Source organism: Pristiophorus japonicus, chromosome 2 (genome assembly GCF_044704955.1).
Source record: "Pristiophorus japonicus isolate sPriJap1 chromosome 2, sPriJap1.hap1, whole genome shotgun sequence".
In the NCBI taxonomy this organism is placed as follows: Eukaryota; Metazoa; Chordata; class Chondrichthyes; family Pristiophoridae; genus Pristiophorus; species Pristiophorus japonicus.
Genome location: NC_091978.1, coordinates 52,980,182 through 53,007,240, shown reverse-complemented (window position 1 = coordinate 53,007,240; position 27,059 = coordinate 52,980,182). Strand labels below are relative to the sequence as shown.

The 27,059-nt window shown below is 45.6% G+C and overlaps 1 long non-coding RNA gene and 1 pseudogene across 2 annotated transcripts in view; both read right to left on the bottom strand.

Moving 5' to 3' along the window:
- LOC139238403 (uncharacterized) overlaps positions 1–25,428 on the bottom strand; it is a 58,425-nt gene extending 32,997 nt beyond the window's left edge. The window contains exon 1 of one of the 2 annotated variants that reach the window (XR_011588585.1): positions 25,365–25,428. This is a non-coding gene — a long non-coding RNA (uncharacterized lncRNA). The other variant, XR_011588586.1, reaches the window with a different exon arrangement.
- On the bottom strand, positions 70–10,162 carry LOC139228100 (zinc finger protein 239-like; annotated as a pseudogene).
- Positions 25,429–27,059: the final 1,631 nt, after the last annotated feature.

Here is a 27,059-nt window from a genome sequence, read left to right as displayed (position 1 = left end):
CCCCAACTGTCAAGAGTGAACCGGCTTCAATCCTGGATGTGATGAATAGCAACAATAACAGCAGAATCCAACCCCTACAGTCAGTCAATTATGAACTCGTTGGTGTCTCAGTAGGTGGGATGACTGAGTGAATCCCTTCCCACACTTGGAGCAGGTGAATGGCCTCTCCCCAGTATGAACTCGCTGGTGCGTCAGCAGGGTGGAATATCGAGTGAAGCCCTTCCCACACTCAGAGCAGATGAACGGCCTCTCTCCAGTGTGAACTCGGTGGTGTCTCAGATGATGAGATGATTTAACAAACCCCTTTCCACATATGGAGCAGGTGAACGGCCTCTCCCCAGTGTGAGCTCGCTGGTGCTCAGTGAGGTTGGATGAACAAGTGAATCCCTTCCCACACATAGAGCAGGTGAACGGCATCTCCCCATTGTGAGCGCGCTGGTGTGTCAGCAGGCTGGATGACTGAGTGAATCCCTTCCCACACACGGGGCAGGTGAACGGCCTCTCCCCGGTGTGACTGCGTCGATGAGTTTCCAGCGTAGATGGATATTTGAATCCCTTCCCACAGTCCCCACATTTCCACGGTTTCTCCATGATGCGAGTGTCCTTGTGTCGCTCCAGGTTGGATGATCAGTTGAAGCCTCCTCCACACACAGAACACGTGTACGGTTTCTTCCCGCTGTGAATGATGCGATTTTTTTTCAGGATGTGTAACTGGTTAAAGCTCTTTCCAGTCAGTGCACTAGAACACTCTCACTCGGGTGTGTGTCTTGGTGCTTTTCCAATCACACTGATGTTTGAAATATTTTCCCACAAACCAAACAGACAAACATTTCTTCTTCCACATTCAAAGGCCGATGATATTCAGATAAATCGAGTGATTCTGTCAGATCTTGATATTATGATTGGTTTCAGTTTCCCGTCTGCAAATTCTCCTCATCTAACATCCTGTGAAAGGAGTTTACAAAAGTCAGCACTGGAAGTGCAGGATAGAAATTGAGGACAGACAATTCTAGTTTCCATGGAACATTCTTTCCTCTCATTCCCCCAAAGCTGTAAATCCCTGTCCCACACATATTCCATCCTCCGTGTGTTGAAATTCGAACCCCATGGCACCATCGCCATCATTTCTTTGCTCCCATTTCTCTCTCCCTCCCTCTGCTCTGGTTGGGTTTAATTCTACACCTCCTGTGTGCAGAGTGAGAATAAAATCAATGAAGCAATGATTTTCTCTCCTGGTCACTGGGACACTGAAGCCTCACCCACTTTCTTCCTGTACCAAGATGGCCACGCCTGCGCCCTGATCCCTCCCTGCTCAAGATGGCAGCCACTGACCCCGCTCACTCTGGCCTTTCCCCGCCGTGCAGACACAGGGCTTTTATTTGGGGTCTAAGGCCTTCACCAGGTGATTATGAAGCTTCCAAGCCCACCCAGGGGTCTAATCCCTTCCCTGTGCCCACAATCTGGGGTGGGGCCGGTGTCCGGTTAGAGTGGAATCAGTGAGATTCTCAGATGGAGAGCGGGAGAGAAGGGGGGAAAGAATAAAGGAAAATTCCAAACAGAGAGTCCCCCCGCGCGGAGCTTCTTCATTTTGGCTCAAGGGACATGTGACCCGGGCCCCCATCGTCATCATCAATATAGGCAGTCCCTCGAAATCGAGGAAGACTTGCTTCAACTTTGATTGATGGGAGCTTCCGACCAATGGGAAGCGAGCGAGGCGTCTGGGGGTACGAGCCAACTGATTGGCTGATCCACAGGGCAGCCATTTTCTGCATCCCCTTTTAGGACCTGGGGCCAGGGGAGGCTGTGGACCTTTATTTCCCTGTATTGGAGACAAGGCTCTTTGTTTCACAATCTACTGGATCAAATTTTAATGCAGACTTTTAAAATTCATCAATAAAAGGGACAGTATCTCTATTTCTATTGTGCGGCACTTCCTGGGACAGACTGTATCTCTCCCTCTCCGCCACACAGGGATTTGTGGTAGTTAAAGGGACAGCGATTCTGCTTGTTCTGCAAGTTTGTAATTAATTTTTTTCCCATATTACATCTTGAGCAGGGAGGTATCAGGGCGCAGGCGTGGCCATCTTGGTACAGGAAGAAAGTGGGTGAGGCTTCAGTGTCCCAGTGACCAGGAGAGAAAATCATTGCTTCATTGATTTTATTCTCACTCTGCACACAGGAGGTGTAGAATTAAACCCAACCAGAGCAGAGGGAGGGAGAGAGAAATGGGAGCAAAGAAATGATGGCGATGGTGCCATGGGGTTCGAATTTCAACACACGGAGGATGGAATATGTGTGGGACAGGGATTTACAGCTTTGGGGGAATGAGAGGAAAGAATGTTCCATGGAAACTAGAATTGTCTGTCCTCAATTTCTATCCTGCACTTCCAGTGCTGACTTTTGTTTACCAATAACTCCCCGAGTCTTGGTTTTGATCTTCCAGAATTCCCTGGACTCTCGAACTATCCACGAGGATTGGAAGGTAGCAAATATAACCCTGACGTTCAAGAAAGGAGGGAGAGAAAACAAGGAAGCATAGGCCGGTTAGCCTGACATCAGTAGTACGTGCAAAAAAGTTTCACAAGGATGATACCAGAACTGAGAGATATACCTATCAGGAAAGGCTGAACAGACTGGGGCTCTTTACTCGAGAAAAGAGAAGGCTGAGGGGTGGCCCGATGGAGGTCATAGAAATCATCGAAATATACAGCACGGAAGGAAGCCATTTCGGTCCATCCTGTCCGCACTCCTCGACCAAGAGCCATCCAGCCTAATCCCACGTTCCAGCTCTTGGTCCGTAGAACTTTAAGCGCACATCCAAATATCTTTTAAATATGATGAGGGTTCCTGCCTCTACCACCCTTTCAGGCAGTGAGTTCCAGATCTCCACCATCCTCGGGGAAATTTTTTCACCCAACCTATCTCCTCTAAACCTCCCCCAATTACTTTAAATCTATGCCCCCTGGTTGTTGACCCCTCTGCCAAGGGAAACAGGTCCTTCCTATCCACTTTATCCAGGCCCCTCATAATTTTACACACCTCAATCAGTTCTCCCCTTAACCTCGTCTGTTCCAAAGAAAACAGATCCAGCATCTCCAATCTTTCCTCATTGCCAAAATTCTCCAGTAAAGACAACATTCTTGTAAATCTCCTCTGCACCCTTTCCCATGCAATCACATATTTCCTGTAATGTGGTTACCAGAACTGCAGAGTACTGCAGAGTGACCAGTGTTTTATACATGCCTTGATTAATAAAGGCAAGTATTCCATATGCCTTCTTAACCACTGGCCTGCTACCTTCAGGGATCTGTGGACCTGCACTCCAAGGTCCCTTTGTTCCTCTACACTTTTCAGTGTTGTACCATTTAATGTATATTCCGTTGCCTTGTTGGACCTCCCCAAATGCATTACCTCACACTTATCTGGATTGAATTCCATTTGTCACTGTTCTGCCCACCTGACCAGTACATTGATATCTTCCTGCTGTCCGCAGCTTTCTTCTTTAAATCTATGCCCCCTGGTTATTGACCCCTCTGCCAAGGGAAACAGGTCCTTCCTATCCACTTTATCCAGGCCCTTCATAATTTGACAAGGCGCCACATAAAAGGTTACTGCACAAGATAAAAGTTCACGGGGTTGTGGGTAATATATTAGCATGGATAGAGGATTGGCTAACTAACAGAGAACAGAGAGTCGGGATAAAGGGGACATTTTCAGGTTGACAATCAGTAACTAGTGGGGTGCTGCAAGGATCAGTGCTGGGACCCCAACTATTTACAATCTATATTAACAACTTGGAAGAAGGGACTAAGTGTAACGTAGCCAGGTTTGCAGACGATACAAAGATGGGAGGAAAAACAATGGGCGAGGAGGACACAAAAAATCTGCAAAAGGATATACACAGGTTAAGTGAGTGGGCAAAAACTTGGCAGAGTGAGTATAATGTTGGAAAGTGTGAGGTCATGCGCTTTGGCAGAAAAAAATCAAAGAGCAAGTTATTATTTAAATGGAGAAAGATTGCAAAGTGCCACAGTATAGCGGGACCTGGGAGTACTTGAGCATGAAACACAAAAGGATAGTATGCAGGTACAGCAAGTGATCAGGAAGGCCAATGGAATCATGGCCTTTATTGCAAAGGGGATGGAGAATAAAAGCAGGGCAGTCTATACTTGCTTTGGAGGCAGTTCAGAGAAGGTTCACTAGGTTGATTCCGGGGATGAGGGGGTTGACTTATGAGGAAAGGTCGAGTAGGTTGGGCCTCTACTCATTGGAATTCAGAAGAATGAGAGGTGATCTTATCGAAAAGTGTAAGATTATGAGGGAGGCTTGACAAGGTGGATGCAGAGAGGATGGGGGAGACTAGAACCTTTGCTTCCTTTCTCTGAGCCAATTTTGGATCCAATTTGCCACTTTGCCTATGGGCTATTACTTGCATGACCAGTCTGCCATGTGGGACCTTATCAAAAGCTTTGCTAAAATCCATATACATTACATCATATATCTTCTAGTTACCTACTCAAAAAATTCAATCAAGTTAGTCAGACACAACCTTCTCTTGATAAATCCATGCTGACTCTCCTTGATTAATCCATGCCTTTCCAAATGAAGGTTTATCCTGTCCCTCAGGATTTTTTCCAATAATTTTCCCACCACCAAGGTTAGGCTGTCATTAAAATTATGAAAGCATTTGACAGGGTGGACGCAGAGAAAATGTTTAACTCGTGGGGGAGATCAGAACGGGAGGTCATAAATATAAAGAGAAATAGCATCAGAATAAAAAATAGTTCAGAAACAGAAGGGATCAGATGGGCAAAAGCAAGGCAGACTAAGATGGATTTGTAAATGCATGTAGCATGGTAAATCAGGTTGGTGAGCTGCAGGAACAAATTGCAACATGGGACTATGATATAATGACAATAGCACAGCCCCGGGACAAAGAAGGAGAAGGCTAGGAACGTAATATTCCTAGCACTAAAGTATTCAGGAAAGAGAGGGACGGAAAAAGAAAAGGGGCTTCCAGTACTGATCAAATAAACTATTATATAGCACTGGATGGTGTAGTCAAGTGGTCAAAAACAGGGTCTATTTGGTTTGAATTAAGGAATAGAGGAGATATTACACTACTGGGTGTACACTATAAGCCACCAAATAGTGGGAAGGAGATAGAGGAACAAATTTGCAGGCAAATTACAGAAAGATGCAAGAACTACAAAGTAGTGATAATGGGGGACTTCAATTATCCGAATATAGACTTGGATAGTAACAGCGGCAACATGGTTAGGAATTCATGAAATGCGTACAAGAGAACTTTCTAGATCAGTGTGTTTCCATTGAGGAAGGAAGCAGCGCTGGATCTAATTCTGGGGAATGAGGTGGGATAAGTCGAGCATCTTTCAGTGGGAGAGTATTTGGGGGAAGAGTGATCATATTTAAAAAAGGAAGCAGACAAAAAGCAGGAAACTATAGACCAGTTAGCCTAACATCTGTTTGGGAAAATGTTGGAGTCCATTATTAAAGAAGCAGTAGCAGGACATTTGGAAAAGCAAAATTCTGTCAGGCAGCGTCAGCATGGATTCATGAAGGGGAATTCTCTACCACAGAAAGTTGTTGAGGCCAGTTCACTAAATATATTCAAAAAGGAGTTAGATGTAGTCCTTACTACTAGGGGGATCAAGGGGTATGGCGAGAAAGCAGGAATGGGGTACTGAGGTTGCATGTTCAGCCATGAATTCATTGAATGGCGGTGCAGGCTTGAAGGGCCGAATGGCCTACTCCTGCATCTATTTTCTATGTTTCTATGTCTATGTAAGTCACGTTTGACAAATCTGCTGGAATTCTTTGACGAACAGGGTGGATAAAGGGGAACCAGTGGACGTGGTGTATTTGGACTTCCAGAAGGCATTTGACAAGGTGCCACATAAAAGGTTACAGCACAAGATAAAAGTGCACGGGGTTGGGGGTAATATATTAGCATGGATAGAGGATTGGCTATCTAACAGAAAACAGAGTTGGGATAAATGGTTCATTCTCTGGTTGGCAATCAGTAAGGAGGGGGGTGCCGCAGGGATCAATGCTGGGACCCCAACTATTTACAATCGATATTAACAACTTGGAAGAAGGGACTGAGTGTAATGTAGCCAGGTTTGCTGACGATACAAAGATGGGAGGAAAAGCAATGTGTGAGGAGGACACATAAAATCTGCAAAAGGACATCGACAGGCTGAGTGAGTGAGCAAAAATCTGGCAGATGGAGTATAATGTTGGAAAGTGTGAGGTCATGCACTTTGGCAGAAAAAAAAATCAAAGAGCAAGTTATTTAAATGGAGAAAGATTACAAAGTGCTGCAGTACAGTGGGACCTGAGGGTACTTGTGCATGAAACACAAAAGGATAGTATGCAGGTACAGCAAGTGATCAGGAAGGCCAATGGAATCATGGCCTTTATTGCAAAGGGGATGGAGAATAAAAGCAAGGAAGTCTTGCTACAGCTATAGAGAGTACTGGTGAGGCCACACCTGGAATACTGCATGCAGTTTTGGTTTCCATATTCACGAAAGGATATACTTGCTTTGGAGGCAGTTCAGAGAAGATTCACTAAGTTGATTCCAGAGATGAGGGGGCTGACTTATGAGGAAAGGCTGAGTAGGTTAGGCCTCTACTCATTGGAATTCAGAAGGATGAGAGGTGATCTTATCGAAACGTATAAGATTATGAGGGGGCTTGACCAGGTAGATGCAGAGAGGATGTTTCCACTGATGAGGGAGACTAGAACTAGAGGGCATGATCTTAGAATAAGGGGCCGCCCATTTAAAACTGCGATGAGGAGAAATTTCTTCTCTCAGAGGGTTGTAACTCTGTGGAATTCACTGCCTCAGAGAGCTGTGGAAGCTGGGACATTGAATAAATTTAAGACAGAACTAGACAGTTTCTTAAACGATAAGGGGTTATGGGGAGCGGGCAGGGAAGTGGAGCTGAGTCCATGATCAGATCAGCCATGATCTTATTGAATGGTGGAGCAGGCTTGAGGGGCCGTATGACCTACTCCTGCTCCTATTCCTTATGTTCTTATATCAGCAGGTTTAGAAAAGGACAAGTAACAATCAAGTATAACAATACTTAACTAGAATATTCGTTCATGGGATGTGGGCAGTTCTGGCAAGACCAGCATTTATTGCCCATCCCCAATTGCCCTCAAGATGTTGTTGTTGAGCCAACTTCTTGAACCACTGCAGTCCTTGTGAAGGTACTCCCACGCTGCTGACTTTGTCGTAGCGGTGTGTTACAACTGAGTGACTTGCTAGGCCATTTCAGAGAGCAGTAAAGAGTCAACCACATTGCTGTGGGGTCTGGAGTCACTTATAGGCCAGACCAGATAAGGGCATCAGATTTCCTTCTCTGTGAACCAGATAGGTTTTTATGACAATCCGGTAATTACATTACTGATGCTAGCTTTTTATTCCACATTTATTTAATTAATTGAATTTAAATTCCCCAGCTGCTATGGTGGGATTTGAACTCATGTCTCAGGATTATTAGTCCAGGCCTCGGGATTACTAGTCCAATGACATTACCACTATGTTACCATTCCCATTATGCAGTGAGATAGAATGAAAAAGGATCTGGCCCAGGTGGATTGGAGTCAAATATTGGGAAGCAAAACAGCAAGTGAACAGGAGGCCTTCAAAGAGGATTTGGTTCGGGGACAGAGGAGACATATTCCTATGAGGGGGAAAGGAAGGGCATCCAAAGCTAGAGCTCCCTAGATGACTAAACGTATAGAAGTTAAAATGACAAAAAAGGATGCTTTTGACAAATGCAAGGTTCAAATACAGTGGGGAATCAAGCTGAATAAAGAAAGTACAGAGGAGATCTAAAATATGGAATAAGAGGGTCAAAGAGAGAGTGTGAAAATAGATTAGCAGCCAACATAAAAGGGAACACAAAAGTCTTTTATAAACACATAACTAGTAAAAGGATAGTCAAAAGGAAGGGTTGAGCTTATTAGGGACCAAAAAGGAGATATTCTTGTGCAGGCAGAGGGCATGGCTGAGATATTAATGAGTCTTAAGAAGAGAAGAGAAGAGGATGCTACCAATGTAGCAGTAAAGAAGGAGGCATTAGCGATATTAGATAGGATAAAAATAGATGAAGAGGAAGTAGATAAAAGGTTGACAGTCCTCAAAGTAGAAAAGTTATACGATCTGGATGGGATGCACCCTGCATTACTGAGGGAAGTAAGGATGGAAATTGCAGAGGCTCCAGCCATAATCTTCCAATCCTCCTTGGATATCAGGGTGGTGCCAGAGGACTGCAGGACTGTAACTGTTACACCCCTGTTTAAAAAAGGGGAGAGGGATAAACCCAGAAACTACAGGCCATTGAGCTTAACGTGGGTGGTAGGGAAACTTTTAGAGACAATAATCCGGGACAAAATTCATTGGCATTTGGAAAACTATGGGCTAATAACAAAGTCAACACGGATTTGTTAAAGGCATGTTTGAGTAACATGATTGAGGTTTTTGATGAAGTAATGGAAAGGGTTAATGAGGGTAGTGCATTTGATGTTGTGCATATGACTTACAAAAATCACTTGACAAAGCACCACATAATAGAATTGTTAGCAAAATTAAAGCCTATGGGATTAAAGGGACAGTGGCAGCATGTATACATAATTGGGTAAGCGACATAAAGCAGACAGTAGTGGAACGGTTGTTTTTCAGACAAGAAACATAGAAACATAGAAAATAGGTGCAGTAGGTGGCTCTTCGGCCCTTCGAGCCTGCACCACCATTCAATAAGATCATGGCTGATCATTCCTTCAGTACCCCTTTCCTGCTTTCTATCCATACCCCTTGATCCCCTTAACCGTAAGGGCCATATCTAACTACCTCTTGAATATATCCAATGAACTGGCATCAACAACTCTTTGTGGCAGGGAATTCCACAGGTCAACAACTCTGAAGAAGTTTCTCCTCATCTCAGTCCTAAATGGCCTACCCCTTATCCTAAGACTATGTCCCCTGGTTCTGAACTTCCCCAACATCGAGAACATTCTTCCCGCATCTAACCTGTCCAGTCCCATCAAATTCTTATATGTTTCTATGAGATCCCCTCTCATCCTTCTAAACACCAGTGAATAAAGGCCCAGTTGATCCAGTCTCTCCTCATATGACAGCCCAGCCATCCCTGGAATCAGTCTGGTGAACCTTCGCTGCACTTCCTCAATAGCAAGAACGACCTTCCTCAGACTAGGAGACCAAAACTGAACACAATATTCCAGGTGAGGCCTCACCAAAGCCCTGTACAACTGCAATAAAACTTCCCTGCTCCTATATTCAAATCCCCTAGCTATGAAGGCCAACATACCATTTACCTTCTTCACCGGCTGCTGTACCTGCGGGAAGTATCCAGTGGTGTTTCCCAGGGATCGTTAGGATCACTGTTCTTTTTGATATAAATGGTCATCTTTGAGTATGCTCTAAGCCACCTGACCCAACATCTTTTTATGTGGCTCGGTGTCAAATCTCATTTGATAAGACTCTTGTGAAGAGCCTGAGAACATTTTACTATGTTAAAGGAGCTATATAAATGCAAGTTGGTATGGTTGGGTATACACAGCATCATTTCATCGTTTGCAGACGACACGAAACTTGGAAATGTAGTAAACAACGAGGAGGGTAGTAACAGACTTCAGGTGGAAATAGACAGACTGGTGGAATGGGCAGACACGTGACAGATGGAATTTAATGCAGAGAAGTGTGAAGTGATATATTTTGGTACGAAAAATGAGGAGGCAATATGAATGAAATGGTACAATTTTGAAGGGGTTACAGGAACAGAGAGACCTCGAGTGTACGTACACAAATCTTTGAAGGTGGCAGGAGAACATTGGAATACTAAAGTCGAGAGACAACAATGACATGGTTGTGGGTTTCAGCAGTACATCAGCTGAGATCTCCCTTCACTTGCGTATTATCACCCAGTTCCGCCCTTGCCTCAGCTCATCTGCTGCTGAAACCCTCATCCATGCCTTTGTTGCCTCCAGACTGGACTATTCCAGTGCTCTCCTGCCCAGCCTCTCAACTTTCACCCTCCGTAAATGTCTCAGACTCTCCACCTCTCTCTCCTTAAAGACACTCCCAAAAACCTACCTCTGTGAGCATGCTCTAGGCCACTTGACCAAATATCTTTTTATGTGGCTCAGTGTCAAATCTTGTTTGATAAGACGCTTGTGACGAGCATGGGAATGTTTTACGATGTTAAAAGGAGCTATATAAATGCAAGTTGTTGTGGTTGTTGACTTCAGAAGAGGGAGAGAAGGATCATACACTCAACATTTCTGGCTGAAGATAGTTGTGAATGCTTCAGCCTTCCTTTTGCACTTAAGTGCTGGGATCTGCCATCATTGAGCCTGGGGATGTTCATGGAGCCTCCTCTTTCCGTTATTTGCTTAATTGTCCACCACTATTCATGACTGGATGTGGCAGAACTACAGAGCATTGATCTGATCGGTCAGTTGTGGGATCACATAGAAACATAGAAAATAGGTGCAGGAGTAGGCCACTCGACCCTTCACCACAATTTAATATCATGGCTGATCATGCAACTTCAGTACCCCATTCCTGCTTTCTCTCCATACCCCTTGATCCCTTTAGCCGTAACTCCCTTTTGAATATATCTAATGAACTGGACTCAACAACTTTCTGTGGTAGAGAATTACACAGTTTAACAACTCTCTGAGTGAAGAAGTTTCTCCTCATCTCGGTCCTAAATAGCCTACCCCTTATCCTTTGACTGTGACCCCTGGTTTTGGACTTCCCCAACATCGGGAACATTCTTCCTGCATCTAACCTGTCCAATCCCGTCAGAATTTTATGTTTCTATGAGATCCCCTCTCATTCTTCTAAATTCCAGTCAACATAAGCCTAGTCGATCCAGTCTTTCTTCATATGTCAGTCCTGCTATCCCGGGAATCAGTCTGGTGAACCTTCACTGCACTCCCTCAATAGCAAGAATGTCCTTCCTCAGATTAGAAGACCAAAACTGTACACAATATTCAAGATGTGGCCTCACCAAGGCCCTGTACAACTGCAGTAAGACCTCCCTGCTCCTATACTCAAATCCTCTCGCTATGAAGGCCAACATGTCATTTTGCCTTCTTCACCGCCTGCTGTACCTGCATGCCAACTTTCAATGACTGATGTACCATGACACGCAGGTCTCGTTGCACCTCCCCCTTTTCCTAATCTGCCGCCATTCAGATAATATTCTGCCTTCCTATTTTTGCCACCAAAGTGGATAACCTCACATTTATCCACATTATACTGCATCTGCCATGCATTTGCCCACTCATCTAACCTGTCCAAGTCACCCTGCAGCCTCTTAGCATCCTCCTCAGCTCACACTGCCACCCAGCTTAGTGTCATCTGCAAACTTGGAGATATTACATTCAATTCCTTCGTCCAAATCATTAATGTATATTGTAAATAGCTGGGGTCCCAGCATTGAACCTTGCGATACCCCACTAGTCACTGCCTGCCATTCTGAAAAGGACCCGTTTATTCCTATTCTTTGCTTCCTGTCTGCCAACTAGTTCTCTATCCACGTCAATACATTACCCCCAATACCATGCGCTTTAATTTTGCACACCAATCTCTTGTGTGGGACGTTGTCAAAAGCCTTTTGAAAGTCCAAATACACCACATCCACTGGTTCTCCCTTGTCCACTCTACTAGTTACATCCTCAAAAAATTCTAGAAGATTTGTCAAGCATGATTTCCCTTTCATAAATCCATATTGACTCGGACCGATCCTGTCACTGCTTTCCAAATGCACTGTTATAACATGTTTAATAATTGATTCCAACATTTTCCCCACTACCGATGTCAGGCTAACTCCCTGTTTTCTCTCTCCCTTTTTTAAAAAGTGGGGTTACATTAGCTACTCTCCAATCCATAGGAACTGATCCAGAGTCGATAGACTGTTGGAAAATGACCACAAATGCATTCACTATTTTAAGGCCACTTCCTTAAGTACTCTGGGATGCAGATTATCAGGCCCTGGGGATTTATCGGCTTTCAATCCCATCTACTTCGCTAACACAATTTCCTGACAAAAGGATTTCCTCAGTTCCTCCTTCTCGCTGGACCCTCGATCCCCTAGTATTTCCAGAAGGTTATTTGTGTCTTCCTTAGTGAAGGCAGAACAAAAGTATTTGCTCAATTGGTCTGCCATTTCTTTGTTCCCCATTATAAATCCACCTGAATCTGACTGCAAGGGACCTACGTTTGTCTTCACTAATCTTTTTCTCTTCACATATCTATAGAAGCTTTTGCAGTCAGTTTTCATGTTCCCTGCAAGCTTACTCTCATACTCTATTTTCCTCCTCCTAATTAAAACCTTTGTCCTCCTTTGCTGAATTCTAAATTTCTCCTAGTCCTCAGGTTTGCTGCTTTTTCTGGCCAATTTACATGCCTCTTCCTTGGTTTTAACACCATCCCTAATTTCCCTTGTTAGCCACAGTTGAGCCACCTTCCTCGTTTTATTTTTTTACACCAGACAGGGATGTACAATTGTATAAGTTCATCCATGTGATCTTTAAATGCCTGCCATTGCCTATCCACCATGAACCCTTTTAGTATCATTCACCAGTCTATCCTAGCCAATTCACGTCTCATACCATCGAAGTTACCTTTCTTTAAGTTCAGGACCCTAGTCTCTGAATTAACTGTGTCACTTTCCATCTTAGTGAAGAATTCTACCATATTATGGTCACTCTTCCCCAAGGGGCCTCCCACAACAAGATTACGAATTAATCCTCTCTCATTACACAACACCCAGTCTAGGATGGCCAGCTCTCTCGTTGTTTCCTCGACATATTGGTCTAGAAAGCCATCCCTTATAGACTTCAGGAAATACTCCTCCACCATATTGCTACCAGTTTGCTTAGCCCAATCTATATGTAGATTAAAGTCACCCATGATAACTGCGGTACCTTTATTGCACGCATCCCTAATTTCCTGTTTGATGCCATCCCCAACCTCACTACTACTGTTTGGTAGTCTGCACACAACTCCCACTAGCGTTTTCTGCCTGTTGGTGTTCCGCAGCTCTACCATACAGATTCCACATCATCCAAGCTAATGTCCTTCCTTACTATTGCATTAATTTCCTCTTTAACCAGCAACGCCACCCCACCCCCTTTTCCTTTCTGTACATCCTTCCTGAATATTGAATATTCCTGGATGTTGAGTTCTCAGCCTTGGTCACCCTGGAGCCATGTCCCTGTAATCCCAATTACATCATATCGGTTAACAGCTATCTGTGCAATTAATTAATCCACCTCATTACAAATGCTCCTCGCATTGAGACACAGAGCCTTCAGGCTTGTTTTTTTTAAAAACACTCTTTGTCCTTTTAGAATCATGTTGTACTATGGCCCTTTTTGATTGTTGACCTTTGATTTCTCCGCCCTCCACTTTTCCTTATCTCCTTTCTACCTTTTGCTTCTGCCCCCATTTTACTTCCCTCTGCATTGATTCCCATCCCCCTGCCATATTAGTTTAAACCCTCCCCAACAGCACTAGCAAATACTCCTAGGACATTGGTTCCAGTCCTGCCCAGGTGCAGACCATCAGGTTTGTACTGGTCCCACCTTCCCCAGAACCAGTTCCAATGTCCCAGAAATTTGAATCCCTCCCTCTTACACCATTCCTCTAGCCATGTATTCATCTTAACTATCCTGCTATTTCTACTCTGACTAATCCTGAGATTACTACCTTGGAGGTCCTACATTTTAATTTAACTCCTAGCTCCCTAAATTCAGCTTATAGCTCTGTCTATAGCATGCTGCTTATGCTGTTTGACAGGCAGGTAATCCTGTGTTGTAGCTTCAACAGGTTGGCACCTCATTTTTAGGTACGCCTAATGCTGCTCCCAGCATGCTCTTCTACACTCCTCAATGAACCGAGATTGGTCAGCTTGCTTGATGGTAATGGAGGAGTGAGAATATTCCGGGCCATGAGCGTGCAGATTGTGTTGGAATACAATTCTGCAGTTGCGGATGGCCCACAGCACCTTATGGCTGCCCAGTTTTGAGCTGCTTGGTCTATTATTGGCCTATTCCACATGGCACAGTGGTAGTGCCACACAATACGATGGAAGTTGGCCTCAGCCTCCACATGCCTCCAATTTCTGAGTCCATATAATGGTGAACAGCAGTGATCCCGGCACGGATCCCTGCGGGACACTACTTCTCACTTCCTGCTGGTCTGAGAAACTTCGCTTAGCTCATAGCCTCTGATTTCTGGTTTGTAGCCATCTTTCCATCCATTCTGCGACCTGGCCTTTGACTCCACATGGCCTGATTGTGGTCATCTTATAGACCGTACTTACTGCAGACACAGTGCACCAGTGGTGAAGAGGGTGGATATTGAGTACTGTGGCAGGGGCGCTGATTAACTGGATTTCTCTCTCCCATGTGGTTTGAGGCATCGCTAATGGTGTTTTTCATCTCTTGCCACATTAAAAAAAACTTGATGCCAGTTTATTAAAGCCATTAACAGCCTCTTGGGTGGGACACACAAACAAAATGAGGCCTCGTAAGTTTCCCTCAGAATGATAGGCCAGAACTCACGTTACAAAAACAGTTAGAATATATTTTTCAATTAAATCAGATTGGGTGTGTCCTGAGATGTGAGTTAGTAAAGGAAATGTGTCAGCCAGCATACTTCACACCATGGTCGAGGACCCGGGCACTCAGGTTTCTGTGTAATTTATTTATTAAATTTGTTTATTGCCCAATCTCAATCGGGCTGGCGGGTCATCTTCTGACAGAGGCTGGGGTCCCCAATGGAGGGCTTTCTATGCGGGAGTCCTCCTCCACTGCACCACTCGGGACCTGGGGTAGAGACTGTTGCACAGAGCAGTCGTGTGCAGTCAATTTTAGCCCCTTTCCAGGCTCCAAGGCCAGATGTGGATTTTTGTGGTCCTGGGGCATGTATATATTCAGAGAGTGTTTTCAGCCCCTGCATAGTTACCTGAAGGAGCTGCTCCTCAAGTTTTGGTTACGCTTGAGCCCTGCCCTCCTAATCTTAGACCACCTGGTGCGGAGGGTGGGGGTGGCAGGGTGTGTAAGTCGGAGTATTTTCTCCTGGACCTTCTCTTGGGTCTGGCAAAAACAGAAATGTGCAAGTCCAGGATGGGCAGGGCCCATTGGGGGGGGTCGCACTGGCTGCCTGCCTCGCTTCTGCGGTCTTGCCCGGGTGGCACTGGAGAGGGAGCATGTGGTGTCCATCTGGAAGGCTTGATACCTTCCGTGACCCAGTTGGCACCGCAGGTTAAAGAAATGATAGTTGATCTTAAAGGTTTTTGTTACATGTGGTGACACTGGGGCAACTTAGTGTGATCCCCTACAGGTAGTGAAAAAAGACCCAATCTCAATCGGATGACATGAAATAAATTTTATCTTCACTACTTGGGGCTTTCATTGGCAGCGCCAGAAACCCCCGCACGGCTGAATGTGCCCTATGAATGACTACAGGAGCCCAGTGCGCGGGACTGGTCTGTGCTCTGGGCATGCGCAATGCCAGTGGTGGAGATGGTCTGTGGCGGAAGAGACGGTTCTGCGAGGAGTCACGAGATTGTGGGCTCAGCGGAGAAATTGGACAGCTGGATATGCTGGGAAGCTTCATAAACAGGTCGCGAAGGCCTCAGGCACCGAATAAGAGCCCACTACCCCGTGTTTGCACGTGGTGATAGGCCCGGTCGCCCGGGTTAACTAGCCGCCATCTTGGACAGGGAGCGATCGTTGCACCTGCATGGCCATCTGCCCGGTGACAGGCCGGATTATGGCACCTGCGTGGCCATTTTGGTACAGGAACAGAAAGTGGATGGGGCTTCATGGTCCCAGTGACCAGGAGAAAAAAATCATTGCCTCATTGATTTTCTCACTCTGCACATAGAATTGAACCCAACCAGAGCAAAGGGAGGGAGCAAACAAGGAGTGGAGGAAAGAAATGTTGGAGATAGTGCAATGAGTTTGAATTTCAGCACAGGGAGGAGGGAGAGAGAGAGAGAGACAGGGATTTACAGCTTTGGGGGAAAGAGAGGGAAAAGAATGTTTCATAGAAACGAGAATTGTCTATCCTCAATTTCTATCCTGCACTTCCAGTGCTGACTTTTGTAAATTCCTTTTACAGGATATTAGAAGGGGAGGATTTGCAGATGGGAAACTCGAACCAAACATCGTGTCAAGATCTGACAGAGTCACTCCATTCATCAGAACCTGAATATCATCAGCGTTTCAAAGTGGAAGGAGAAACATTGTACCATTCACCGGACAAGTGTTGTGTGTGTGGACGAGGCTTCAACTGATCATCCAACCTGGAGAGACACAAGGACACCCGGACCGTGGAGAAACCGTGGAAATGTGGAGACTGTGGGAAGGGATTCAATTACCCATCTGAGCTGGAAACTCAGCGACACCGTCACATCGGGGAGAGGCCCTTCACCTGCTCTGTGTGTGGGAAGGGATTCATTTACCTCACCTTCTAAGACACCAACGTGTTCACACTGATGAGGCCCCTTATAAATGCTCTGACTGTGGGAACAGCTTTAAAACCTCAGGAACTAATTTAACACCAGCGAGTTCACACTGGGGAGAGACCATTTACCTCTTCCGATGTGTGGGAAGGGATTCACTTGTTCATCCACCCTCATTGAACACCAACGAGTTCACACTAGAGACCGTTCGTCTGCTCCATATGCGAGAAAGGGTTTGTTAAATCATCAGACACCAGCGAGCTCACATTGGAGATGCCGTTCACTAATTCAGTGTGTGGGAAGGGATTCACTCAGTCATTCCACCTACTGAGGCACCAGCAAGTTCACAAGTGGCTGCAGGGGTTGGATTCTGCCGATATTGTTGATGTTAATCACGTCCAGTACTGAACCATGTTCACTGACAGTTGGGGTTTGTTGCTGCTGATGTAATTAATCGCTGTAACTGGGCTGGAGTTTAATTTTCTGGATCATAGAATGATTATAGCACAGGAGACCTTTCGGCCTGTCGAGCCCGTGCCGGCTCTCTAACAGCACTTCAGCTAGTCCCACTCCCCCGCCCTTACCCCGTAGCCCTGCAAATGTTTTCCTTCGGATACTTATCCAATTCCCTTTTGAAAGCCACGATTGAATCTGCCTCCATCACCCTTTCAGGCAATACATTCCAGATCCTATCCACTCGCTGCCTAAAAAAGTTTTTCATGTCGCCTTTGGTTCTTTTGCCAATCACCTTGATTCTGTGTCCTCTAGTTCTTGACCCTTCCGCCAATGGGAACAGTTTCTCAATATATACTTTTTCCAGGCCCTCGATTTTGAACACCTCAATCAAATCTCCTCTCAACCTTCTCTGCTCGAAGGAGAACTACCCCAGCTTTTCCAATCTATCCACGTAACTGAAGTCCCTCATCCTTGGAACCATTCTTGTAAATCTTTCCTGCAGCCTCAAACAATTGTCGAATAAATCACCTTTGTTTCCTACATGGAGAAATCAAGAAATCAACTCACTCTAAGAGGAGACTAATTGATGTCCTGTTACCGACTGTTCCATTTTGAGCCTTTTCTCCTTAGTTAAAGGAAAATTTGTATTTCTAAAGTGCTTTTCATGACCTCAGGATATCCCAACACGCTTTACAAGCAATGAAGTACATTTTAAGTGCAGTCGCTGTTGTAATGTAGGAAATGCAGCAACCAATTTGCACACAGAAGGCCCCCTCAACAGCAATGTTATAATGACTAGATAATCTTTTTTAGTGATGTTGGTTGAGGGATAAACATTAGCCAGGACACCAGGGAGAACTCCCCTTTTCTTCGAATATCATGGGATTGTTTATACCCACTTGAGAGATCAGATGGGGCCTCGGTTGAACGTCTCATGTTGAACCTCTGACAGTGCAGCTCTCCCTCTGTACTGCATTGGAATGTCAGCCTAGATTTAATGCTCAAGGCTCTGGAGGTGGCCTTGAACCCCAATCTACTGACTCAGACAAGCGTGCTACCACTGAGCCACGACAAACACCTCATTACTCTGGATTATTTCAGTTTTCTTACCATCGGTACTCTCATGGACAAGTCCGAGCTCCCCATATATTCCACAGTACCTCTTCTAGCCTTGAGATCCAGGGAAAGCATTGGTAACATGTCTGTATACCTGCCCTGGGAGTGTTTGATGGGACAGTTTAGAGGGAGTTTTACTCTCGATCTAACCGGTGCTCTACCTGCCCCTGGGTGTGTATGATGGGAGTGCAGTGGGAGCTTAACTCTGTATTTAACCTGTGCTGTACCTGCCGTGTGAGTGTTTAATGGGTCAGTGTAGAGGAGGTTTTACTCTGTATCTTACCCGTGCTGTACCTGAAATGGGAGTGTTTACTGGGACAATTTAGAGTGGTCTTTATTCTGTATCTAACCCTTGCAGTATCTGCTCTGGGATTGTTTCATGGGTCAGTGTAGAGGGAGATTTATTCTGCACCTAACCTGTGCTGTAGCTGCCCGAGGCGTGTTTGGGACAGTGTTGAGCGAGCTTTACTCTATCTAACCCATGCTGTCCCTGCCCTGGGAGTGTTTGAAGGAGAGTATAAACGGAGCTTTACTCTACATTACCTCTGGTGTCCCTCAAGGATCTATAATTGGCCCCCTTCTAGGTCATCTATATGCTGCCCCTTGACGATATCATCCAAAAACACGCCGTCAGTTTCCACATGTACGCTGGTGACACCCAGATCTACCTCACCACCACTTCTCTCGACCCCTCCACAGTCACTAAATTGTCAGACTGCTTGTCCGACATCCGATAATGGATCAGCAGAAATGTTCTCCAATTAAATGTTGGGAAGAACGAAGCCATTGTCTTTGGTCCCCACCACTAACTGCATTCCCGAGCCACCAACTCTATCCCTCTCCCTAGCATCTGTCCAAGGCTGAACCACACTGTTCGCAACCTAGGTGTCTCATTTGACCCTGTATTGAGCTGACGGCCACATATCCGCTGCCTAAGTAAAACCGTCTATATCCACCTCCGTAACATTGTCCGTTTCTGCCGCTGCCTCAGCTCATCCGCTGCTGAAACCCTCATCCGCTGCTGAAACCCTCATCCATGCCTTTACCTCTAGACTTGACTATCCCAACACATTCCTGGACTGGCCTCCCACATTCTACCCTACGTAAACTTGAGGTCATTCAAAACTCGGCAGCCCGTGTCCTAACTCGCATGAATTCCTGCTCCCCCATCACCCCTATGCTCGCTGACCTACATTGGCTTCCGGTTAAGCAACGCCTCTTCTTCAAAATTCTCATCCTTGTTACAAATTCCTCCATGGCCTCACCTCTCCCTACCACTGTACTCTCCTCCAGCCTCCATCCCCGCTGACTGCGCTCCTCAAATTCTGCCCTTTTGAGCATCCCTGATTCTAACTGCTCAACCATTGGCGGCCGTGCCTTCAGCTGCCTGGGCCCCAAATTCTGGAACTCCCTCCCTAAACCTCCCTACCTCCCTTTCCTCCTTCAAAATGCACCTTAAAATCTACGTGTTTGACCAAGCTTTTGGTCATCTGTTGCGACGTTTTACCAAGTTAAAGGCGATATATATCTCTATAGATAGATAAATATATAAATATGTAAATATAATTCTCTCTGGGAATATTTGATGGGGCAGTGTAGTGGAAGCTTTACTCCATATTTAACCTGTGCTGTACCTACTCTGGGAGTGTTCAACACAACAGTGTAGAGGGAGCTGTTCTCTGTCTGTAACCCGTGCTGTAACTGCCCTCGGAGTGTTTGATGAGACAGTGTAGAGAGCACTTCATTCTGTATCTAAGCCATGCTGTACCTGCCCTGGGATTGTTTGATGGGATAGTATAGAGGGACCTTTACTCTGTATCTAATCTGTGCAGTGCCTGTCCTGGGAGTATTTAGTTGGACAGTATAATGGGAGTTTTACTCAGTTTCTAACCTGTGCTGTACCTGCATTGGGAGTGATTCATGGGTCAGTGTAGTCGGAGATTTACATTGTATTTAACCCGTGCTGTATCTGCCAAGGCAAAAATCAAAAAGGCCACATTATAGAAAAAGTCTAAAGGGACAAAGTGTGTTAAAAAGACAAGCCTGAAGGCTCTGTGCCTCAATGCGAGGAATAAGGTGGACGAATTAACTGCGCAGGCAGCTATTAATGAATATGATATAATTGGGATTACGGAGACATGGCTCCATGGTGACCAAGGCTGGGAACTCATCATCCAGGAGTATTCAACATACAGGAAGGAATGACAGAAAGGAAAAGGAGGTGGGGTAGCGTTGCTGGTTAAAGAAGAAATTAACGCAATAGTAAGGAAGGACATTAGCTTGGATGATGTGGAATCTGTATGGGTAGAGCTGCGGAATACCAAAGGGCAGAAAATGCTAGTGGGAGTTGTGTACAGACCACCAAACAGTAGTAGTGAGGTTGGAGACAGCATCAAACAAGAAATTAGGGATGCGTGCAATAAAGGTACAGCAGTGATCATGGGCGACTTTAATCTACATATAGATTGGGCTAACCAAACTGGTAGCAATGCAGTGGAGGAGGATTTCCTGGAGTGTATTAGGGATGGTTTTCTAGACCAATATGTCGAGGGACCAATAAGAGGGCTGACCATCCTAGACTGGGTGATATGTAATGAGAAAGAACTAATTAGCAATCTTGTTGTGAGAGGACTCTTGGGGAAGAGTGACCATAATATGGTAGAATTCTACATTAGGATGAAGAGTGACAGTTAATTCAGAGACTAAAGTCCTGAACTTAAGGAAAGGTAACTTCGATGGTATGAGACGTGAATTGGCTAGAATAGACTGGCGAATGATACTTAAAGGATTGACGGTGGATAGGCAATGGCAAACATTTAAAAATCCAGACAGGGATGAGCTTCAACAATTGTACATCCCTGTCTGGATTAAAAATAAAAACGGAAAAGGTGGCTCAACCGTGGCTAACAAGGGAAATTAGGGATAGTGTTAAATCCAAGGAAGAGGCATATAAATTGAACAGAAAAAGCAGCAAACCTGAGTATTGGGAGAAATTCTGAATTCAGCAGAGGGTTTAATTAGGAGGGGGAAAATAGAGTACGAGAGGAAGCTTGCTGGGAACTTAAAAACTGACTGCAAAAGCTTCTATAGATATGTGAAGAGAGAAAAATTAGTGAAGACAAACGTAGGTCCCTTGCAGTCAGAATCAGGAATTTATAACGGGGAACAAAGAAATGGCAGATCAATTGAACAAATACTTTGGTTCTGTCTTCATGAAGGAAATCTTTATTAGTCAGGAAATTGTGTTCGGGAAATTGATGGGATTGATCCCAGAGTACTTAAGGAAGTGGCCCTAGAAATAGTGGATGCATTGGTGATCATTTTCCAACAGACTCTGGATCAGTTCCTATGGACTGGAGGATAGCTAATGTAACACCACTTTTTAAAAAAGGAGAGAGAGAGAGAAAACGGGTAATTATAGACTGGTTAGCCTGACAACAGTAGTGGGGAAAATGTTGGAATCAATTATTAAAGATGAAATAACAGCGCATTTGGAAAGCAGTGACAGGATCGGTCCAAGTCAACATGGATTTATGAAAGGGAAATCATGCTTGATAAATCTTCTGGAATTTTTTGAGGATGTAACTAGTAGAGTGGACAAGGGAGAACCAGTGGATGTGGTGTATTTGGACTTTCAAAAGGCTTTTGACAAGATCCCACACAAGAGATTGGTGTGCAAAATTAAAGCACATGGTATTGGGGGTAATGTAATGACGTGGATAGAGAACTGGTTGGCAGACAGGAAGCAGAGAGTCGGGATAAATGGGTCCTTTTCAGAATGGCAGGCAGTGACTAGTGGGGTGCCGCAAGGCTCAGTGCTGGGACCCCAGTTATTTACAATATACATTAATGATTTAGATGAAGGAATTGAGTGTAATATCTCCAAGTTTGCAGATTACTCTAAACTGGATGGCAGTGTGAGCTGTGAAGAGGACGCTAAGAGGCTGCAGGGTGACTTGGACAGGTTAGGTGAGTGGGCAAATTACTGGCAGATGCAGTATAATGTGGATAAATGCGAGGTTATCCACTTTGTTGGCAAAAACACAAAGGCAGAATATTATCTGAATGGCAGCAGATTAGGAAAAAGGGAGGAGCAACGAGACCTGGGTGTCATGGTACATCAGTCACTGAAAGTTGGCATGCAGGTACAGCAGGCAGTGAAGGCGGCAAATGATATGTTGGTCTTCATAGCTAGGGGTTTTGAGTATAGGAGCAGGAAGATCTTACTGCAGTTGTATAGGGCCTTGGTGAGGCCTCACCTGGAATATTGTGTTCAGTTTTGGTCTCCTAATCTGAGGAAGGACGATCTTGCTATTGAGGAAGCGCAGCGAAGGTTCACTAGACAGATTCCCGGCATGGCTGGACTGACATATGAGGAGAGACTGGATCGACTGGGCCTTTATTTACTGTAGTTTAGAAGGATGATGAGAGGGGATCGCATAGAAACATATAAAATACTGACGGGACTGGACAGGTTAGATGCAGGAAGAATGTTCCCGATGTTGGGGAAGTCTAGAACCAGTGGCACAGTCTAAGGACAAGGGGTAGGCCATTTAGTTCTGAAATGAGGAGAAACTTCTTCACTCAGTAGTTAACCTGTGGAATTCCCTACCGCAGAGAGTTGTTGATGCCAGTTCGTTGGATATATTCAAGAGGGAGTTAGATGTAGCCCTTACGGCTAAAGGGATCAAGGGGTATGGAGAGAAAGCAGGAAAGGGGTACAGAGGTAAATGATCAGCCATGATCTTATTGAATGGTGGTGCAGGCTCGAAGGGCCAAATGGCCTACTGCTGCACCTATGTTTCTATGTTTACACCGATTTGCCCCAGTTTGGTACACTTGTGCTTCCCCGGGTCAAACGATGCCTTATGGGTTGAATTGAACAAAAAAGGGGCAATCACACTCCTCGAAGTGTACTATCGACCCTCAAACAGTCAACAGAGAGAAAGAATAATATGTGCGCAAATTGAAGCGAAGTGCAAAAGCTATAGCACTGTAATAGTGGGGGGATTTCAACTACCCTAATATTAACTGGGAAAAAGTAGTGTCAATGGTCCAGAGGCTGCGGAATTCCTAAAATGCATTCACGAGAACTTCTTTAGCCACTGTCTAACAAGCCCAACGAGGGAGGGGCGGTTCTGGTCTTGGTTTTGAGGAATGAAGAGGGACAGGTGCAAGGGGTATCAGTGGGAGTGCATTTTAGTGCTAGTGATCATAATTCAGTAAGATTTTGGGTAGTTATGAAAAAGGACAAAGAACCAGGAATAAAAGATTGGGGTAAAGCCAATTTTGCTGAGCTGAGATGGGACTTGGCCAAAGTGGACTGGAAACAGCTACTTGATGATAAATCAGTGTCAGAGCAGTGGGAGGCATTCAAGGAAAAGATCCTGAGGGTACAGAGCAAGTATGTTCCCTTAAAAAAAAAGGGTGGGCCTAACAAATCGAGAGCCCCCTGGATGTTAAGGGGCATACGGGGCAAGATAAAGAAAAAATGGAAGCTTATGACAGCTAACAAGAACTCAATACTGCAGAAACTCGAGAGGAGTATAAGAAGTGCTGGGATGCAATTAAAAAATATATCAGGAAAGCAAAGGGAGAGCATGAAAGAATGTTGGCAAGTAAAATCAGGGAAAACCCGAAGATGTTTTATAAATATATTAAGAGCAAGAGGATAACTAGAGAAAGATAAAGGAAATTGTTGTGTGGAGGCAGAAGACGTGGGTATGATTCTTAATGAATATTTTGCATCGGTTTTCACAAGAGGGGCGATGCAGACTTTGCTATGAGGGAGGAGGTATGTGAAATATTAGACAAGATAAACATAGTGAGAGGGGAAGTATTAAGGGGCTTTGCAGCTTTGAAAGTGGATAAATCTCTAGGCCCAGATGAAATGTATCCCAGGCTGTTAAGAGAAGCAAAAGAGGAAATAGCAGAGGCTCTAACCATCATTTTCCAGTCCGCTCTGGTTGCAGGTATGGTGCTGGGGGATTGGTAATGTTGTACCTTTGTTTAAAAAGGGAAAAAGGGATAGACTGCGTAATTACAGGCCAGTCAGCCTAACGTCAGTCAAAATTATTGGAAAAACTCCTGAAGGACAGGATAAATCTTCATTTGGAAAGGCACACGCCAGAGGAGTGAGACACAGGAGCCGGGGTGGGGGAGGAAGAGAGAAGAGACACGGGCCAGCAAAGAGGGGGGGGGGGCAGGGAAGGGGGAGAGATGGGGGGCGGGGGGTAGGGAAGGGGGAGGTGAGGAAGAGACACGGGCTGGGGAGGTGAGGAAGAGACACGGGCCGGGGGAAAATGGATCACGTTCTTCCAACCCCCTACAAAGAACATTAGTGTGGATGATATCCAGAAGTCACAACATTGTCACTATTCACTTCATACCCAATAAACCTGAGTTACAATTTGCAAAGTTAGTGAGATGGGCGGTTCCAGTGACACATTCCCGTTAAACTTCAGGGTGTGGCTTATCCTCCAAAGGGACCAATCAGAAACAAAGGGTGGAGTATTTTTACAGGACAAAAAAATTATTGAGGGGCCTGGGTAGTGGATAGGAAGGACATGTTTCCCTTGGCAGAGGGGTCAGGGCGTGTGGATTTAAATTAATTGGTAGAAGGTTTAGAGGAGATAGGAGGGGAAATGTCTTCACCCAGACAGTGGTGGGGGTCTGGAACAAAGTGCCTGAAAGGGTGGTAGAGGCAGAAACCCTCAACACATTTCAAAGATACTTGGATGTGCACTTGAAGTGCTGGAACCTGCAGGACTATAGACCAAGAGCTGGAAAGTGCGATTAGGCTGGATAGCTCTTGGTCCGCCACTGCGGACAAGATGGGCCAAATCGCCGCCTTCCGTGCTGCAAATTTCTATGATTGGTTGATCTGCATCCCAGAGACACACGTGTACAGTCTGTCCACGCTCTGACTGCTGCTTTCCCCTGCATACGCCGATGATATTCAGGCCCTGGTGAATCGAGCTTAGAGCTTCCCTTCTACAAATCCTCCCCTTGCAATACCCTGTAAAACAAGTTATCACTAATTACTGTAAGTGCAGGAGAGAAATTCAGAATAGGCAATTCCCTTTCTTACATTACCTTTTTGTTCTTCCCAAACCCGCTCTCCCTCCTCTCTGCTGAAATCAGGGGCCTCCTGGGTCAGGCGGACAGGCCTCATCACCGGCGGAAAGTGAGTTTGTGGCACCGACAGAGCTCGAGGTTGGGCGGAGAGAGAGAATAAAGTCAAATCCAAACCTGAGAATCGGCAGGAGCTCCCCGGACATCAAATGGAACGGACTCAGCCGTATCCGTGACCTGGACACGTGACCCCGGGGCACAGCCTGACTGACGGGAACTCGGACCAATCGGAAGAGCCCGGGCGGCGGGTCCTTCAACCAATGGCGGCGCAGCAAGGGGGCGGGGCCTGGTGCCCAGCTCAGGTGCGCTGGGGCCGATTGTGACGCGCTGTCCCCAGGAGAGAGCAGCTGAGTGAGCACACAGCTGGGGCTGGACTCTGGGCGAGGGGCCACAGTGAGCCCAGAGCTGGGGCTGGAATCTGGGAGAGGGGCCACAGTGAGCGGCCTTTCAAAGGGCCATAAGCTTCACACAATTTATTTAAATACACATTTTCTGCTCATAACTTTCTCAAGGGCAATTAGGGATGGGTAATAAAGGCTGTGTCTGTGACTCCCGGATCTCGTGAACAAATAAAAAAAGCACACAAGAGCATATTTTCTTTTATTAAGAGCGCTGCATAACACGGATCGGGTGATAATTCCCTCAATCTGGAGAACAGAAGTACAGTGGATTCGCGTGCAATTTTCTCAAGTCTGTTCCAATCAACAACGGCCTAAGTGGCCTGTTCTTATACACAAGCTTGGTTACCGTTCAGGAAATGGGATTGTTTGGACCCGTCTGTTGACCATCTCCTGAACTCTTGCTAATTCAGGGAATTTAGTTCAGCTGTGACCAGACCATACCCACAAGCCGGTCTGTGTATTACACCTATACCCAGGTCGGAGGTTATTATTAGATTCACACCCAGAGACACTGTGCCTTTACTTTTCTTTTTAAAAGCTGATTTCTCTAAAACTCCAGGAGAAAACTGTGGCTTTAAACAGATGAGACCCTATGGTGTGAAGCAAATATTGCAACATTTGTAAGTGAAATGGATTCATTCAGGACAGATAGCAGGGATTATTTGAGGAAATAATAGTGTCATCATCATAGGCAGTCCCTCAAAATCGAGGAAGACTTGCTTCCACTCCAAAAGTGAGTTCTTAGGTGACTGAACAGTCCAATACGGGAATTACAGTCTCTGTCACAGGTGGGACAGATAGTCACTGAAGGGTGGTTGGGACTGGTTTGCCGCACACTCCTTCCATGCCTGCGCTTCGTTTCTGCATGCTCTCGGCGATGAGAGTCGAGGTGCTCAGCGCCCTCCCAGATGCACTTCCTCCACCTAGAGTGGTCTTTGGCCAGGGACTCCCAGGTGTTGGTGGGCATGTTGCATTTTATCAAGCAGGCTTTGAGGGTGTCCTTGTAACGTTTCCTCTGCCCACCTGGGGCTCGCTTGCCGTGTAGGAGTTCCGAGTAGAGCGCTTGCTTTGGGAGTCTTGTGTCAGGCATGCGAACAATGTGGCCTGCCCAGCAGAGCTGGTCGAGTGTGGTCAGTGCTTCGATGCTGGGGATGTTGGCCTGGTCGAGGACGCTAATGTTGGTGCGTCTGTCCTCCCTGGGGATTTGCAGGATCTTGCAGAGACATCGTTGGTGGTACTTCTCCAGTGATTTGAGGTGTCTCATGTATATGGTCCACATCTCTGAGCCATACAGGAGGGCAGGTATCACTACAGCCTTGTAGACCATGAGTTTGGTGGCAGATTTGAGGGCCTGATCTTCAAACACTCTTTTCCTCAGGCAGCCGAAGGTTGCGCTGGTGCACTGTTGAAT